The sequence below is a fragment of the Sipha flava genome, unplaced genomic scaffold, assembly GCF_003268045.1.
Source record: "Sipha flava isolate LNK unplaced genomic scaffold, YSA_version1 49987_pilon_pilon, whole genome shotgun sequence".
Taxonomy (NCBI): Eukaryota; Metazoa; Arthropoda; class Insecta; order Hemiptera; family Aphididae; genus Sipha; species Sipha flava.
Genome location: NW_020273357.1, coordinates 17,224 through 25,588, shown reverse-complemented (window position 1 = coordinate 25,588; position 8,365 = coordinate 17,224).

Sequence of the window (8,365 nt, the reverse complement as noted above, 5' to 3'; positions counted from 1 at the left end):
TGAGCGTGGGAGTGGTGTCACAAGGACGGTTAGTACTATTAACAGTAATTAAACTTAGGTTAAGCATTTTGAATGTGGTTTTTTACAAAGAGGTCTTGAAATGTTAATACTGATTTTACCTTAAAAATGTATAATATTTAGTTAGTTTAAAGAATTATTTTAGATTTTTCGAAATTTTTAACGATACAATGGTTTTGATTAGCTTACGGGAGGGGAGGAAGGGGGATTTTTTTAAGGTAATTTACATTTTCGATTAGGGGGCTCCATTTTATATTTGACTTTAGGGTCCCCAAGTGTCTAGTAGCGTCAGTGATTCGTATTCACTTACGTATTACAAAACAGATTATAATTGAATACCCGACCTGGCCGATTACTGCAACAGCATGTGTACCTAATGTACTAAAATGACCTCTTCGGTATAAAAATGTACTCCCCACTCTATTATCTAAAGACCTTTTCAAAGTCCAACACGCCCATTTGTTTCTTTCCATACGGCAACAGCGTCCAGACTAATCGGTACGATGGGGATAGCAAACCTCTAAACAAAACTTCACTGTATGATACAAATCGAACAACGCCTAAGCTTAAATTTTTTTCAAGTAAATATTTTGTCTTAATCATGTCTTAATTAATTTCTATTATATCGTTGCAGTCACAAGCCTGTAAATATTTATCATTATGTTTTTTTTGTTTTTAATTTATGTATTTTAAAATAATGTATCTGAATGTACCTATTTATGTATAAATACATTACCACGATAAACCGAATAGGTTTTTTTCGCCGTATGACCGAGAACGATTTGTAGTGACAAAACCTAATGAAAAAATCGACCCAATCGGAAATTTCGAATCCAGTACTATACCGTATAGTTTGGTGACATCGCCGATACTTCAAAACCACCAATTCGTGATCGTGTGAATGGGCTCCTACGAATTTAAAATTATTTTTTACGATAAGGAAAATGCAGTCCACCGGTAGGGTGTTGAGATAAACAATTTTATTCCAAAGTATACATCCCTATCATTAAAATGTTCTTTGTCCTCCAACAGAATCTAAATAAATCAATGAAATATATTAACGAATTCAGAGTGTTGATAGAATATAGTACGGGTTTACCGTATATTAATATAATTATAGACAGTATGCATAAAATCTTACTTTTGTGAAAGGTGTGAGAAAAATAAAACGAAAATTTCGATTTTGCCCAAAATATTTAACGACGGTTGTGAAACTTCTAAACATCGTACTTAACGTGAAAATGTTAACAAAATAGTATGTACATTATGCACGGAATACGAGCAATACACAACAATTGATATTATTTTTATTATTATTATTATTATTATTATTAATATTATTATATATGATCTTATTATGCGCACATTGATGGACTGCTGCGGTTGCAGACGGCGTTTACACTATACATTGACTGCTTGCTGCGCGCGTAAACTGCTCCATAAAAACAGTCGTAAAAACGATCGACGTCTAGTGTGTGTGGACTTTGAAAACACCGTTTATAATATTCAAATCGACTGACGTTTATTTTGAGAACATAAAATCGTTTTTACGTGTCAGACGATCAAATTTATATTACACTACGTGTACATAAGTATAGGGACGTGTATTATACGGATTCTCGTTTTGCGACAATCATTGATCGTAACGCACATGATATACATCTAAATATACATAAAGGTGTATAATATCTAAATATATATATTCTCGTATACAGTTACTGGACATTAATAGAATCCGTGATCATATATTTACCGAAGTAAAATTGTCCTCGAGTATAATATTATGACTCGTATTGATACTACAAAAGTGAATTATTATATCATTTAAACGCATTAAAATTTATAATAACCTTATGGAAGAATAATCGAATGATTTTCGTGCACGGTTGGAATGTTATATATTATACATTTATGTTGTACGACGATATAAAATTTCAAACTTCTTAATGCTCCGCACGAAATGAAAGTATAATTTATTAAAAATATTTATTACGAATCTAATAGAACAAATATGCATAAGAATTCCTAATTATAATTACATCAACATTTTGAATTGAAATCCATTGCATATCGGTTTGAACAACCCAAAAATGCTGGTGCACCTAATCGAATCGAAACTGAGTGCGGCTTTTCAAACTTCAAACGATTTAATCTAGTTCCCTCCCGCCGAGAAGCATATTTTTTACTATGTGTACAATAATGTCGTTGCATTATTTGCATTCTTAAATAAAATAACTATTATTATTCGCGTCTCGCGACCGTTATTTACCGTTTTTCCGTCAATTATGCAACTGTGCACAAATCGTACATGGACAGTTGAACATTTTTCGGTAAAGATCGACGGGGAGAATGTTTTTTTTTTCTTCGCAACACCAGTAACCGTACACAATACAGTAAACTCTGGACTACGGGAGGCCCGACGACCACGGAATAGTGCGAAACAAAACGGAGCAAGCCGAAGATGAACATACGATCGCTTAAAACGTACTAACGTTGAACGATTACGTTATTGTCATTAGTTGTCATTAGGGTTTTTATTGGATTCCTTACAAAAAAAAAAAAAAAAAATAATAATAAAAATAAAAATAAAAGAACCCGTGTTGACCGACTCGAATCCCGTTGCGCGATGGGATTGTTTTAAACGGATAGGGTAGGGGGCGACCGATCGACAGCTGACTCTCCGACTCTGCGTGCACTCTGGGAAGCGACTGGGACGGTAGTGCTGATACTCGAGATCAGGACGAAAAATATCTCGGTCGGCAAGTACGGCGAACGTTCGAAGACGTACCCGAAACCTGAACGACATCCGGAGCCCGACATTTCGAAGCCGGTGGCTGTACGTAAACGCGGTGCCGGAACGCGATCTATAATTATAATCAGCTGTTCGCTGGACGACCCTTACGCGTGTTCAGCATCGGCTATTGATCGTTGCACTCGCCGTAAATCGCGAGAACGCGATCAATGGACGCGCGCCGACTTCCATCGCCGTCTCGGGTGCGATGGCCCGGCGAGAGCGCAGCCGCCGGGAATGGTGTGCGGTGCGCGCCATGCCGGGGAGGAGGAGTCGCGCGACGCCCGTCCCGCGAGGATAGTGCGATGGGAGCGCGTTCCCTTCGACCCGCCGCCGCCGCAGCCGTAGCCGCGGACCGCAGATCGCCGCCTTTCCTTTCTCTCGCTCTGTCCGCGCACTACCCCCGGGGATGTAGCGGTTTCCGCGTCGCACAGATGGCGGCAGGGTCTGCGGCGATCCCTTCGGACCACGCGGTTCGCGAAAAACGATTTCGACGCAACGTGATCGATCGCCAGCCCGATCGTTCGGGACCGCGAACCGTCCCCCGGGGTATTTCCACTGCGATCCACCGCACAGTCGCATACCACGTACGGACGGATACGCGCACGGGGTCATGTTTTCCATTAGACGCGATAGCCGTTATCGAGAAGCCCCGGGATTTTATAGGCATTTTTTTTTTTTTTTTAGACATCAGCAAAACATAATATTTCAGAGAGTCACAGAAGTCTATTGGGATAGAAAATGTACTCATGACTTGGTTATTTTGTTTGCGAAAGCTTATAAATAAATCGTAATTATCAATTCGTTTTACGCAACACGCTACTGACCCGACAAGGGGCCACTTTTTTTACTTTTCCCAAGGCCTCAAAAGCGGGCACGCGGCGTTTCGTGACCTAACCCGGAAAGACAATCAGAACTGAAACCTCAAGGGGAGTAATACATTTCATAGAAGCGCTTGGAACCCTAGAGCCAGTGGTGGGTCCACTGGGTGGGTATAACCCCCGCCTAAAATCAGGAAAAATCTATATTAAAAATCAATCATTTAATGAATTAAGAAAAAGATTTTTTTTTTTTTTAAAGTATGGGTACGTAAAGTATATAAAATGTAGAAATAACAAAAAGAATATGAAAAAAAAATACATTTCCCCGCTCGCAGCAACTTTACGCGCAGGAGGGACTTCGATGTACGCTAAAATTATTCCGACCAACAACGGTGGACTCACGTTAGTTACGTGCATATTTTAAAACATTTCGACAAGCAAATCCGTACGTTTACGTATATCATAGTCTAATAAAAATCAAGTGCTTGCATTTATTCCGATGAAACAATAGTCATTTAGAGTCTTAAAATATTATCATATCGAACCCATTGGATTCGTACGTATATGATCCGGCGCACAAAGGACCAAAAGTTGTATTTAAATTTCACTCACCTCGAACGATTGTCCGCTGGTCGCGTACGTACGTCTATGTAAATATATGTGTTGCGAGTACTTGAAGTCCGTTGACGTGCGCTACGTCCACTTGAAATCCAAATACAGAACTAAGGCCCACAGTTCTTCGGTATCGATGGAGGTTCGAGAAGTCCGACTAACAGACGTACGAAAATTACGAGACCGCCGATTGGTCGACGGACTGTCGTTTTCTTCTGACCTATATTGTGTTTTTTTTAAGACAAATTTATTTGATTTTTTTTTTTTTAAGAACGGACCCCCCCCGTAATGCAATAAACATCGTGGTATGGCCCAGTGACATAATTCTCACCGCATATTACCCCGTAAATTCGTATATAATATATATATATATATATATATGAACCGCAAGTATACAACACGTCAGGTACGCAGCCGCGATTTGTCCAGGTATCTTTCACGTATTGTCTTGGCCATCAAGGCGCGTTTCAATAGAATTCTTTTACCTTTTTCTTTTATCGGGTCCGAGTTTTTTGCTCCTCCAAAACAAATCCGAACGGTGACAAAAAACTGTTTGTTCGATATGTATATACGCGTACACACGTACAAATATATTTATATTCTATCGTCCTATATCCGTTACGGTAACTTAATACAATTACGCGTCCAATCGTAGCAGCACGTACCCTCGTAACACCGTACGCACGCGTGACACACGCACCGAGAACGGCTTGTCGATTTTTACAAACAATCGGTTCGCCAACCAAAACTTTTGTTCGACGAAATATTCGGAATCGGATCGGTGTGAGAACGCATAATGTGTGCAAAGACTGTAGGTACGTATACCGGTCGGGGGCGCGCGAGTCTTGAAAAGTGCCGGGGGTTCATGTGGTAAAAAATATTTCCCGCGTACATCTATCGACGTGTTCTGTAAACGAACATAATATCCATGATACGACCTGTAAAAGGATACGCACACACGAACCGATGTGTTTTCGATTCGCGTTGCTTTTTACTTAAAACAGATATTGTCGTTTATTTTTATATGTTTCAAAATACGGTAGTAGTAGTGAAAATATTTTTCGTAGAATGTTCAAAGTACACACGACACTGTTACACGATATCGTGTAAGAGCGTGCCGAGAAAACGTACATCCAAGACCAATACACCGTACACTCGTATGCAGAATTGGTCGTTTGAACCGCAACGCGTGTTGCAATATTATAAGACAATGACGATACACAACTGTGTTATACATTTGTTACACAATTGGTTATACATTAATGTATCTATGTGCGTACAGACACGCGAGTATGCGAAAACATTTCGAATAAAAATAATCAAGTAAAACCGATTAGGCGTACTATTCAAGCGCTCTAATATATTTATCCTGCGCGCAAATTTTTCAAAAAATGTTGGTAAAACTAGAACACATTTTGAGCGCGTAAATGGATTACGCCAACAGTTACTGCCAACACGTATACGTCGTACAAGTGTATCGCACTGAACCTTTGTCGTGCCAAGAGCCCGCCCAAGGATTTGGCTCGTGTTTTTAAGTACTTATGTATATACGTATACAGGGAGAGAGCACGGATGTCTTGTATATTTTTTAATCTTTTGACGCGATAACATGTAACCGTGAGACGGTTTATGCCGTATACATCATACTTACGTGTACCGAGTAGTAGCTATATTGTCTGTTAACCATTTACGTATACAATTTATTATATTTTTTAATATTATTTTGTAGTGAAACAAGTAATTTTCGAATACATAAATACGTTTTATAACTGTCCAACACATAAAAATTTCTTAAAATCCATCAACTACTTCAAATTACTTATGAATTACGCCAACCGCTATTTTTTTTTTTTTTTTACGCACGTGGTGTGTGTACTACACTCGTTATAATCGTTATAATCTTTGACGCGTTGAAATTGTACATGACTTTGTTTATTAATACTGAAAAATGCGTTAAACACGTCATCGCTATATCGTACTTGTACATAATCGCGTGGTGCAAGGTGAAATCGTTTTTATCACGTTTATCGACTCGGTATATTTTGAAACAAAAACGAAACCGTTTTCACAAACTATATCATAGATTGCATTCAAAACATCGGTATGTGTGTTATAAATCATAATACAATACTATTTCTGTGCGTAGAAAAGGTGATAATCGTATACAGGCCTGGCTCAAGGGAAGGCGACATAGGCCCACGCCTAGGGCGGCATTTTTCCTGGACAATTTTTATGTATAAAAAAAAAAATTTTTGATAAAATATTTACACGTAAGGGGCGGCAAAAACTAAATTTCGCCTATGTTTGTTTAAACACTTGAGTCGGGCCTGTATACATGATATCAATAATTATGCTCGCCAACATATCTTTAATCTTCATGTATACTAAATTATTCTTCCGTTCTCTAGTTTTCCGACCTGTGTTATTATTTCGAGCCAATACACGACCAGATAAACTAGTTTATACATTAACCGAAACGAGTTTATCGAAACTCGAGGTATTTTCAATATTCCATCTCGCATACATTAGATGTCATTCGACACTAATTGAACTAACACGAATGAGAGCATTTACGTTAAGCGGAATGAGCCATAATCGTTTACACATAATTTCATATACCATTATACCGCGCATGATGTTTAATAATTTTCAGATAGCTATACTTGAATTTGTTTTTGCTTCGTATAGTTATTATTGAATTCGATCTATTATTTAATATTATCTTTGTATAGTTGTGTTATTCAAAACAGTATACGAGTGGAACGTATTATTTACGATTGAAAAATTAAAAATCGTTAACAACATTAATACGCTATAGCGCATACATAATAATTTAGGAATGCCTTCCAAAAACATTTACTTAGCATATACCGCCGATAAATAATTAAAATAAACGTGATAAAATGCATAATGCATTTTTATTACAAATAATATCCGGTTGGTTTAATAACTTAATTATCGGGAGATAAATTATATGTATATTTTCTTAGCTCCGCATAATGCACATGTAGATAAATGTATACCCATAAATACGTTACCTTTGTATCGAGCGTATGCACAACATATATATACTATACGTTACAATATATTTATGCTTAATAATAAAATACGTGTAGGATAAATCGTTTGTTCGTAAACTATCCGATGTACACCCATCCCACTATTACGTTCAAATATCTTTACTGAATTATGTTCCGTTGAACATGTGACTTGATCGCATTTCAGTTGCAGAAATTAATCGATTTTCCACGTAGGATCGATTGTTTTTTCCAAAATAACATGTAACATAATCTTTTCAATAATAATATGAAATATTCCCATGTGTTGGTTTATAACGTGAAAAGAAATATTAACAAAAGTCTAATCGTTTTTTTTATATATATATACACATTTATTTATTAAAAAACGTAATTAAAAATTACATGGCTGAAATAAATAATATATTTATTATTTATCGTGAGGTTGACATATAAATTTAATCTCATTTTACAATCATTCTAAAGAATGAATACTACGGTGATACATTGCAACGAGAGAACTTCAGACCGCTTTATTAGTTTATAACTCTAGCTTGGCGTTGGATTTAATTTAATTATTTCATTTCTACGAAAGTATAATAACTTAAAATATTTGACGCATAACTTATAAATTATGCACCAAGACGTATTGTATAGGTATGTTTTATATAAAAAGCCCGATACATTTGTGTTTACAATTATTCTTCGTTGTCATAAATAATATTTTTATAATTTAATATACACACTAATAACCTTACAGTATTTATAGATGGGTTTTTTTTTTTTTTTTTGGAAAACTGGTTTGGATCGTTTCGGAATATTTCGTGTGTTAATATATAATTTATACTCGGATGATCGCATTGTATCCAATTACCTACGGGTGCATGCACACGGTTGACATTATACTTTTTAATGTATTTAGTTATTACTTATAAGTACGTCATTATCGCATAAGAATTATATTCCGTACATAATAAAACCTAAATCATTAACACGGTTTTATTTTTTTTTTTTTTTGAAATTTGAGTATTAATTGCACGCAAGTTCATAAATATTAAAATAGTACCTTTACATGATTCGTCATTGAACGGAATGTACGTTGTAGA